At 35.6% G+C, this 12,010-nt stretch overlaps 1 protein-coding gene across 2 annotated transcripts in view; it reads left to right on the plus strand.

Moving 5' to 3' along the window:
• Nucleotides 1-12,010, plus strand: part of LOC125225662 — a 61,364-nt gene that overhangs the window by 21,086 nt on the left and 28,268 nt on the right. The window contains exon 2 of one of the 2 annotated variants that reach the window (XR_007177000.1): nt 10,286-10,401. The exons of the other annotated variant lie outside the window; for it this stretch is intronic. The gene's annotated coding sequence lies outside the window, so the exon portion shown is untranslated. Of the gene's footprint in view, nt 1-10,285; nt 10,402-12,010 lie in introns of those variants that run through there. 2 annotated transcript variants of the gene reach the window in all.

The raw sequence follows: 12,010 nt of genomic DNA on the forward strand, positions 1-12,010 counted from the left end.
ATCGGTCCGACACACATAATTTCATTGTTATTCAAATTCACAAATTTCGTTATGAATGTTATGATTGATTAATTTTTGAAGGAGGAAACAGTCGAGAGCGGAACCTCGATTTTAAATATAGTTCCAAATTATGACAATATATTTACTTAACAATAAAATGTATAAACGTAAATAAATGCAATATATCAAGAAACTGTGACCACACGGAGAAAAAAGTCTCGTCCATGATACCTGAATAGTGTAATCTGAACGAGAAAATCTAGTAAATTCTGGGACAATTGTTCACATAGTATAAATAACTAAACTAGTTGTTTAAATGCGTTGAGCTTAGTGAACTAGTTATCTTGTAATTGCTACACATTAAAATAGCGTGTATTACTAGAATATTTAGTAATCATAACACGTGGACCGTACAAATAAATAATATTTTCTTGCAGAGCTTAATAAATGAAATGTGACCTTGACAATATATTCTTGTAAAGGTAATATATACATTACGTATCATAAAATAAAAATATTGTAAGGGTCACACAGTCAAATTGTGTGTATTACTAGATTATTCAGTATTTATAACAAATGGAGTGTCTAAATAAACAAAATAATGTAAACTCCACAAGAAATTCTTGTAAAGGTTATAAAACTTTAGTTAGGCCAATAATAGGTATCGTTAAGAATACAAGTCATCTGATATATATTACATTCTCTTCATTTATGTAAACTTCATTAAATGGTTGATAGAACAAGAAAGTTAGTTACAGCAACTGCATTTATGGTACTCTCTAATAAATATACAATTGCGTTAACGTGTTATATTTTTATCGGTACCTATGAATTTGTCTGTGCACTGTATAGACAACTAACATTTCTTGTAAATGTAAAAAAAGGTTTGTTGTCTATACAAGGTGGTTCAGTAGGATTAAAGGCCGAGCCACGCCAGATACGTGTACGTAGACGTGTGCGTGGCGTGCGCGCTGTAAAGTACGAATCTTCAAAAGAGATGATACACCGCTAGACACACACGGGAAACACGTCACACAAGCGGTGTAATCTCTAATAAGGATTCGTCATTTACACCGCGTACGCTACGCGCACGTCTACGTACACGTATCTGGCGTGGCTCAGCCTTTAATCCTACTGTACCACCTTGTATAGACAACAAACCTTTTCTTACATTTACAAGAAATGTTAGTTGTCTATACAGTGCACAGACAAATTCATAGGTACCTACCGATAAAAATGCAGGTTGCTAGGACCAGTTCCAAGAGAGTTTGCCTAGAGTTGAAACTGGGATCCGAAACCTGGGTCACCCAGCATATGGAATGGATGCTATGAGCGGTGAAAATTGGTGAATCTGAAAGTAAATAAAATAATTATATAATTTGTTAAAAAATATATTTCAACGATCCTTAGTGCAAGACTTTGTTCATATATTCGTCAGTGTTAATAGAACCGTCCTTCATTTCGTCCAAAATTTATATTTTGCAGAATTTTTCCACTTTTGTTCCACAGTATGGCATGGGTCACAGGAAACTTGCAACCATTGTAAATCATCTGAAAAAGACATTAAAATTTCTATGAATAAATTTTACATTAAGTAATATTCTACGTCCACTTCAGATATATATAAAGACTGTCCACGATAAAAAGTGGTCATATATAACATGGTAAATCTTGAGAATAATGAGAATTTATAAGCAGCATGTTTGTCAAATAATTTGTAGATATTAAACTACATTATAAAAATACAAACAAATTATAAACTTTAGGTGGCCTATGAATTTTAGCAGTATGTATCTCATGATAACAATATTTTTTTGTACAGTGTCTTCTTGCAGTCTTTAAGTACAACAGTTTTAATGACAAAAATATTTTTTTAATGTTTAATTATAATAGCCAAAATATACCCTATTACATACTGATTTTACGATAGTAATAATTTTTCTGATTGTAATCAGATTAAGAAAGTACTGAGATTTTCTAACTTTGCTGAATTCGAATTTTTGACACTTTTTGGCTCTCCATACAAAAACAACTGTCAGTGCTTGGAGTAGAAAGTCTTCCTGACTACCAAAAGTCGAAATGAGTTTCAAAAAGTATTTTTTTGTCTGCTAAGATGTCATTCTAATGTGTGTAAAACAGCTTATAAAAATATAAGTATTTATAAAATTGTGCCAGGAAGCGTGTGAAGTTTGTTAAAAAACACTGTACAAGAAATGAAATGCTTGATGGTATACATTCGGCGAAACCTCAGACACACTAAAGCATTATAAGGAATAGCTTTAATTATTATATAGTTTTATGTATACAGATTTATCAAAATATAATATTGCTTCAAAATGTGCATTCAGGAAGAAAGATTTATCATGTTATGTATGACCACTTTTTATCGTGGACAGTCCTTATTAGTTCAGTATTTAGATTTTGCCCACGTAATGTCGTATGAATTTGTATGCAATGTAAAATGAATACAACATTAAATGCCTTTTTACTCACCATTCTAATTATCTACTAAGTTCTACATGTACGGTATGTGACTCACCTGCTTTTGCCAACTCTGCCATCTCCCATCCTTGCAAGAGTTTTTGCACCTCTTCATCCATTTCCTAAAATGGAAACTACCAAACGAATGGATAATACGTAGTGAGTACGTTTAACGATAAATAATATAACCTATTGCGATCCGCGTCCACGCGTGATCTCTCATGACACGTAAATGGCCGCCGACCACGCCGCAAAACATTGCGTTTCGTTACACAAGCAAAACATTTATTTATGCGGACAATATTTTTGTTATAACAATTATTTTTCGGTGTATATTACGAGAATATCATTGTTATTTTTTACAAGAGGCGCAAAGTAAAATCAACTATACTGCTATAGCATTCACTAAGATATACAATGGTACTTAAACATGGCGTTTCGTTACAAAAACGAAACACATATTTATACTAACTAAATACTTTTTCAACAGAACTATTTGTTCACCAGTATACATTACGAGAATATTATTGTCATTATTTACAAGAGCTGCAAAGTAATACCAACTTATAAAACAGTCATATCAACTATACTGCGATGGCATTCGCTACGATACAAATAATAGAGTTGACAGCGATGCGTACATATTTATACAAACTTAATATTTTTAAATATAACTCTTCGTTGAGTTTACATTACAAGAATATTCTTTTTATTTCTTTACGAGAACTACAAAGTAATGGCAACGTATAAAAAAGTTACAGGAAGTATACTGTGATAGTAACCGCTAAGATTAAGATTGTAAAGATAATTTTTATTTTTTTGGCATTACAAGAAGCTTCTTGTTAATAGAATTATCGTAACCTTTATTCTATTAGTTGTAAATAAAACTAGAGTTCTCGTATATGTAATTCAAACAGAACTGTTTAGTGCATATTAATGTTTGCTTAGTTCTATTGAATTCAAAATATAGTAAACGTAACAATACAGTTGTTTTTATTACGAGATTGTAGTATCAGTTACGATAAATCTATTTTACTAAACGTTCTAGTATTGTAGTATTGTTAAAATATTTTTTCCGTGAATACATTTATTTTCCCTTGGGTTGGGGAAAAAATAATTTCGGTGGTTTCTAGTAGATGGTGTTAGAGTCCTATGTCTCTAGTAATGATTATTCGGTGATGTCATACTATAGTATGTTTAGAAGTTTCGAGTCTATGGAACATTCTAGAGTGCGAATTAGCGTCATTTGTTTACTCATTAAAAAAATATTGCGAATTGATCATGGAGATCCCAGAAGGCCACTTTCGTCACATTTTGCTTTTTTATTTCCGGAAAGGAAAAACTGCAGCCCAGGTTCATCGGAAATTGTGCAGTGTTTATGGTGATGACTGCTTAAGTGAACGACATTGTCAAAATTGGTTTGCTCGATTTCGTTCCGGAAACTTCGATCTTAAAGATGAACCTCGCCCTGGTCGGCCAACCGTTGAAAAAGTCGATCAAATTCTTAATGAAATCGAGGTAGATCGACATATTTCATCTCGTGACATTGCTGTTAATAAACTAAACGTCGACCGTGAAACAGTCTTGAACCATTTACACAAGTTTGGATACCAAAAGAAACTCGATACTTGGGTTCCGCATGAACTAACATTGAAAAATTTAATGGACCGAGTTTCCATTTGTGAATCCCTGTTGAAACGAAACAAAATCGAGCCATTTTTGAAACAAATGATTACAGGCGACGAAAAGTGGATCATTTACGACAACAATGTGCGAAAGAGATCGTGGTTAAAGCCCGGAGAAACTTCACAAACAGTAGCGAAGCCCATCTTGACGCGAAGGAAGGTGATGTTGAATGTTTGGTGGGATTGGAAGGGTATAGTTTATCATGAGCTGCTCGAATCTGGCCAAACCATTAATTCGGATGCGATTGAAGCAGGCGATGAAAAATAATCGGCCAGAATTGATCAACCGAAAAGGCGTTATCTTCCATCACGATAATGCTAGACCGCACGCACATATCTTTAGTGACTTGTCAAAAGCTGAGAGAGTTTGGCTAGGAAGTTTTAATGCATCCACCGTATAGCCCTGACCTTGCCCCATCGGACGATCATTTGTTCCGGTCTCTGCAAACTTATTTTAATGGTGTCAATCTGGTTTCAAAAGAGGCTTGTGAAAATCACATGGTTCAGTTTTTCGCCCAAAATCCTCAAAAACAGTGACGGAATTATGGTTTTACCAGAAAAGTGGCAAAAGGTAATTGATCAAAATGGCGCATATATCATTGATTAGTTTTGAAAATTTATATTAATAAATTAACTTGGACTAACATAATGAAACCGAAATTATTTTTTCCCCAATACAATATTAACTCAGCTGTGAAACAAAAAAAAACTAAATCTATATCGGTTCATCTGTTTGGGAGCTACGATGCCACAGACACACACACACACAGACAGACCAACAGGCAGATACGTCAAACTTATAACACCCCCGTTTTTGCGTCGGGGTTAAAAAGTGCAGATTTTTTTATACAATAACCGATTTGACGACCGGTCTGGCGCAGTCGGTAGTGACCCTGCTCGCTGCGCCGCGGTCCCGGGTTCGGAGTCTCGGTAAGGGCATTTATTTGTGTGATGAGCACATATATTTGTTCCTGAGTCATGGATGTTTCCTATGTATATATTACCTACCAGTAGTTCCCACAACACAAGCCTTCTTGGAGTTTGCCGTGGGCCTCAGTCAATCTGTGTAAGAATGTCCTATAATATTTATTTTCTTTATTTATTTTATATTTATAACAATTTATGAATGAGTGTTAATCGTTCATACGTAAAAGCTTGCGGTTGAAAACATTATTGACTCAGTGCGACTCACACAGTTAATAAAACAAGGAAATTGCATATCACAAGTTATACAAGTAGCTCTGTCCGTGACCAAGTCCGTAAAAAAAGAGGATTGTGTTACAATGCGATGGGAGTATTATAGAGAGTTACCGTCGAAGTAAAATGTGTAATCACAGTGCATAGACTGCCATCTCTTGACACAGGCTTAAAACTTTTGAACCTCAGGTTTGACAATTTGGCCCATATTCTTAGCTTGATATGTTTTAAAATGTCAAATATTAATATTAGCGCCATCTAGCTGAGCGTACCCCGTGTAATGCCATCTAGGCCACCGTACCTTTTTCAGTATGGTACTGAGGTACGTTTTTTTTAGACTATATCTATCTATACGGAGTTATATATGTCTTTGACTGAACGGAGTGAAGGATTTTATAATTTAATCATGCAAATAGCGGTTCTGAAATACAAATTCTGAGCGTAGTGCGGGCTTCAAGTGCGACCTTCCACGGTGGAAATAATGTTGGTTACACGTTAATGTATATATTTTACTCGTTTTCATATAAAGTTTAGGAAATGTTCCTTAATATTACAAGACTTTTAAATACACGTAATAAAATGTGCCTTAAAAACATCCCTTTTAATAGAATTACATATACACATACAAATATTCTCATTTACAATATTATAGTAGGAAAATAGTAGCGGAAAACTGCGTAGCAACAGCGATTATTGATAGGAAAAACCGTTGCTGTCGCTATGCCAGTTTAATGAGATTTGGCAGTTCCCACGGGTTTTGTCAGTGAAAATGTGACGTAACTAACCAATTTTTGCACGTTATTACGTAAGAGACATATTTCTAATAATATTGTGTATGTATACAGAATGTAATATTTATAAACTAGTAATATGTTATATTATGAATTATTTTATAGTTTAGCATACAGCGTGTAAATCTAATACGGCCGAATCTCTTAGTAGTGGTTAGTATAGGTTATAAGAAATGTAATTTGATAACTTTTAGAACTGAAATTAGAATGTTTGTCATACAAAATATTTCGGCCCGCAATGTAATGCAAACACACTTGCGTTAAACGCTCGTTTACAGTTGTCTTTAACTGTCATCGCAATTAACCATGGTTACCTATACAGTAGTACCTACATGGCTGCTGAGGAAATTTTTAATAAATAATTGTGGGGTAAAAATAAAGTGTAATTTAAAAACACTTAAATTGGATCTGGTTTAATTTAAGGCCCGTGTAAAGCTTACACACTGGATAGGTAGGCTACAAACACAACTTCGTGTACAAAAATGTTATGCGAAAGCATATCGAAGTAGGCTCTAATATCAAAACATAAATATTCTTTATTTTACCTTTGTCGTATAAAACATGGATAAAAGCGCGTTTTGCACCTACGCATTTGGCAGATATTTAGTAGTACTTGTTAAGTTTGAAAAGGTTGAGGTACCTAAGGAAAGTGATACTTCAAATTTGGAAGTATATTGGCATATCTAACGACGAATCGTTAAAAAGTAAAATCTAAAAATGCTTGCTTTATGAATCACGCCGTCGCCGCGTGTAGTGAATTTACTTTTGCGCTAGTTTTTTATAAGGCATTCAGCGACAAAACATTTCACTTTAAAAAATTAAAATTTTGAAAAACCCCACATAGTGGACCGATTTTCATGAAACGTTGGCTAAGAACACTCCCGACTAACTAAATCGGGTCATCCGTTCGGGAGCTACGATGCCACAGACAAACAGACCGATAGACAGACAGACACATCAAACTTATAACACCCCGTTGTTTTTGCGTCAGGGGTTAAAAACATCGATTTAAATTTTAAGTGCCTTGAATCAATCCCATTTGCCTGTATTGTTCGTTCGTCTGTGCAAATACCTACTAACTTTATGTAGGTACTTCGTGTTTATTTTGTAGGCTAAGTGTATTACAATAAAAAATATAAAAACACCAGCCTCCAAGCTGTGGTCAGGGCTGCAGGCTGCAGAGCAGAGAGAGGAACCGCCGAACAATCCGCGCCGTGGCCATGACTACCGTCTTCTCCATCTGACTCTTCAATCCACCTAGTGAGATTCTCTCAATATGTTGGTCGAGACTTTTCGATAGTTGTGTGTTCCATTTTCGAAAACTTTACGCTGTGGCGGCGAACAACTTTTTCGTGACACGGTACTCGTGTCATACGGGCATATTTTTATTTTCTTGTTTGTTTTACTTTTTCTTCCAAATGTGGGAGTGTTTGTACTTTTTCTACTCAGAATCATGTACTCTTTTGATTCCGTAGGAGAACAAAATGTCTCACAATTTTTTTCCACTGAGTTACAATTTCTCATACAACTTGTTTGATCGTAACGTAACTCAGGGGAAGACAAAAAATGTATGGAAATTTTGGGACATTTTTTGTCTCCTAGTAGAATCGAAAAAGCTCATGATTCTGAGTAGAAAAAGTGCAAAAAAATCCAGAAAAAATATGCCCTTACAGCACATGTAAAAAACCATGATGACACGGCTCCCGTGTCATCCACACAGAAACGGTAAAAGCTCACAATTCCAACTATCAACATACCTAATTATTCTACAAACCCGATAAGTGCGCATTCCTACACACATTATATCCTCCATATCACTCATACCAGCACATTACATGTATATTCATGAGATATTAGCGCATTACTCATGAATCTCATGATACCAAGGTCTCTAGCCAAAATGACAATCGTTAACGCTTCAGTGCTAACGATACGCATCTGGATCTGTTCCACTCACAGATATAGGAAGGAAGGAGATCGGAAATGCCGGGCGATTAGTACAGAATACGCCTGTTGCAAGTACTTGAACACACACACACACACACACACACACACACACACACACACACACATTTGGACGCTCCTATTGCACAATACACGCGCATCTATTCACTGTCTGTGTACAGTCAACTAATTGGAACCCTAGGCCACTCTACAACCATGTCAAAATGACAAGCAGTAAGAGATTTCAAACAATCTGATTTAAAACGTCACTATGACATAGTTCTACAGTGGTTGCCTGTACGTCTGAATGACCAGCGAGTCGTGTCATCACGCACGCACACAACGATAACTTTATGCTCAATGAGCTAACAACTGCGACACATCCGCCGGCGACGTGTCTGCTCTCTAGTATTATATCCTCTGCCAATACAGAAGAGTGAGAGAGTTAACTACGATACTCGTACGCCACGGAGCAACTTATTTATTTATTTATTCGTATGGCGCATTGACAAATAATAAAACATTTTACACAATATATATAGCAGGCCCCGTAGCCGAATGGCATTTCTCCGACGCCAAACGAAAGCGATACGCCGCTGGCTCTGTCGCGCCAATACGCAAGCGCGATAGAGATAGATATCTACTAGCGCTTCGTTTCGTGAGCGTTTCGTGAGCGATTGTGCCATTCGGCTAGCCACCCTGAACTAATTATAAATCCACATTCGGGGTCCCAGGCCACGGGAGATTAGGGTGGTTCACGAATGTATGGAGAAAAAAAAAGGTTTTTTATTTTCGCTCCACAGGTTTTTTCTTGTTCCATTATGATCAAAAATTGATATGTACTAAAAATTAGCTTCTTATTGGCTCATTTAGAGGTTGCTATGATTTGCAAGTAGGAACCCATTAGTATGGAAGTCTAAAATTTTCAAATTGTAAAATCAGCAAATATGACCGACGCAATGCAAGCAAGACTCATTTTGGAATTCGTGTTCCGGTGTGACGTACCAAGTCACATTTAGTGTTTTTAGACATCAAAATGCTAAAAAATGCACAAAAATTGGCTAAAACAGTTTATTGTTGACTTTAAGGCTACAGGTTCAACCTAGTCCATCAACATCGCTCAAAAAATAAAGTCCAATAATGTTAACAAGACCTTCGCATCGACCCATAGTCAAACGGGTGTTAAGAAGTGTATATTTATCATTTACAAATATCTTTATCATTTTTCTGCCCAGAATTGTGGTCTAGATTTGATAAAACGTGACCTCTCCCTGTAACGGTTATAATATCGTGAAAACAACTACCCTTTTGAGGTAAAATGTAGACAAGTTACAGTAGGGGGGGGGTCCTGGAGACAGGAAGCGGCGGGTAGCTTGAACCATTTTATGAAAAAATTGCCAAAATGAAAATATTTGTTTTATTAGTAATCCTATGACCTAACGATACCTATTTGAACATGATATGTGCATGCTTTTTCAGAAAGTTCAACTTATACACATATTTTTGTCGATTGGTGCCTTTTCACAAAATTAAATAAAAAAAATAAAAAAAATACGTCCAATTTACCCTGCTAGCTATTAATTACTTTTACACTTCAAAAAAAATCAACGATAATTAAATCCTTTATAAATTTCTTAAGGCTTAAACATTTTTATTTTCAGTAACGCAAAAATTTATTAGGTACAGATTACGTTTGATACGAATACAATGTGCGAAGTAGTTGCTTAACTATGTTTTAATATCTGAATTATGTCTAAAGTACCTCTAACTTCGTTTAAGGCAGGTTTCATGAACGTAGTTAATATGAGAAACTCTAACAAACTTAGTTTTACTACCTACCTACGATAACCTACAAACGGTGGTAGTTCCTATTACACCTAACTCGTTATAAAGTTTCATGGTTTTCCTACGCACGACTTGTTCTAAGATACTTCATTACTTACTAAGATGCTATTGTCTGTCTACATTATAATATAATTCACTCTTCAAACTTCTTCCCGATTTCTATATTCCGCTGAATATAGGTACATAGTTTGCAAAATTTACTGGTAAAATTTCTTTCAACGTAAGATATAAAAATTACGTGAAAATCAATGACTTGCTTAAAGTTCCTTCTCTTAGTATAAGAATTACTTTAATAGGTTTTTTTATTGTGCAATTATTAAACTCCATTTTTCCTTGTTCCAGGCTTTCAAGCTGTTCAAAAGAAGCAAAAGCCGCAAGAGCGCCCGCAACCGCATCTCGCCGCTCGTCCGCTCACTGCCATCATACCCGGCACCGTCGACGCTCGCTCAGAGATCCACATCCAACGCTACTGCCCTTGCAGAGGCTTCCCTGCCACCTCTCCGCATCCCTAGCGAAAGTATCGATGGATACAGTAGCTGCAATAGCTACGACAGTTCACCGAAACGAGAGCTTAAGCTGAGCTACGAATGTGGATACAACTGCGCGCGATCTGGATTCAGCATATGAGTCGGCTAGAAGTAGCCCGGCTAGAAGCACCGGTCTGCTATGCCACAGTCACATATTTTAACGTTAACGATACAGCGAAGATAGTAGCAGTATCAGAACAGAATACACGCTATTAGATTATGATGTGGAAGACGATGAGATATGGACGGGGACTGGAGGAGAGCGCGCAGAATCTTATCAACGAAAGCTTGGAGCTGGTTAGCACTTTTTATGAATTAGTTTTAGCTAAGGTAGATTTTTTGTATGATATTATAGTTTGTTTTTGGATTAGCTTTAATAATAATTTTAATTGTGGTATGATCTTCATATATGAAAGAAAACGCTGGGAGTTTATCGATCATATGAAAAAAGGTATAAAAAGAAAAGAAACGAATTACTTTGAGTATAATAAGAACTGTTTACGAGTAGGTAGATATATAAAGTTATTTTTTTGAAACCACATTAACCAAATAATATATTCCTAAAATCAAACATATATAATATATAGTATGGTACAGTCGTATGTAAACATACGTATCTGAACACGCCTCTATTGGGGGCATTTTCAGAATTTGGGACCCCCCAATTAACAAAAGTTGTCAACAAAAATTAACTCACTGTCAGTGTGAGATAACTAAGCATGAAATTTCAATAAAAATATTGTTTTCAGTACAGATGGTGTTTTTTTTACGCACTAGTGCGAGAAGTGGTTCATTATATGCCAGGTGGAAACTTTGGAGCTCATCTGTACTGTAAAAACGTCGTACGATACACGTGCGAAAAGGAAATTCTGGAACTCGTGTCGATTTATAACACTCCCTTCGGTCGTGTTTTAACTTATCGCCACTCGTTTCGAGACTTCCTTCTTTACGCACTTGTATCCTAATGTACTATTTTCTATTAAATACATAAACTTAAAGCGATAATCTATATTTAGAATGTGAAAAAAGTAAATTTTTAGACGAATTTTATGCTTAATTCGTCACAAAACTGACATCAATTGTTTTTAACTTACGCTTTGATTTGGGGGACCCAAATTCTGAAAATACCCTATTTAGAGGCGACAAGGCGTGTTTAGATATTTTTGCGCGCCTCTGCCGCCACATACATGTATCTGATGGTGGCTGTCCAGCATCAAATATTTGTAAAATAGAAATCTAATTTTACTGTACATTTTTCACTATTTTCTTGTATTGTTGGGCTATAGATGGCTATTCAATCTAGACAAATACAAAATAATGTATTTATGTTTGTGTAGCGATATATTGCGTCTACCAAAGTTTGTGTGATATCATAAAGTATTAATTATATGTTAGTTTTGTGACCACTGTGCTGCCTAATGCTGGACAAAACCATATCATTAATATGAATCATAAAATACTTTAAATTACTCCATACGTTTGTAAATAAATCCTACAATATCAAAGAATTTGGCTCTGGCATAATTTATATGTAACGCCA

Source organism: Leguminivora glycinivorella, chromosome 4, assembly GCF_023078275.1.
Source record: "Leguminivora glycinivorella isolate SPB_JAAS2020 chromosome 4, LegGlyc_1.1, whole genome shotgun sequence".
Classification (NCBI taxonomy): domain Eukaryota; kingdom Metazoa; phylum Arthropoda; class Insecta; order Lepidoptera; family Tortricidae; genus Leguminivora; species Leguminivora glycinivorella.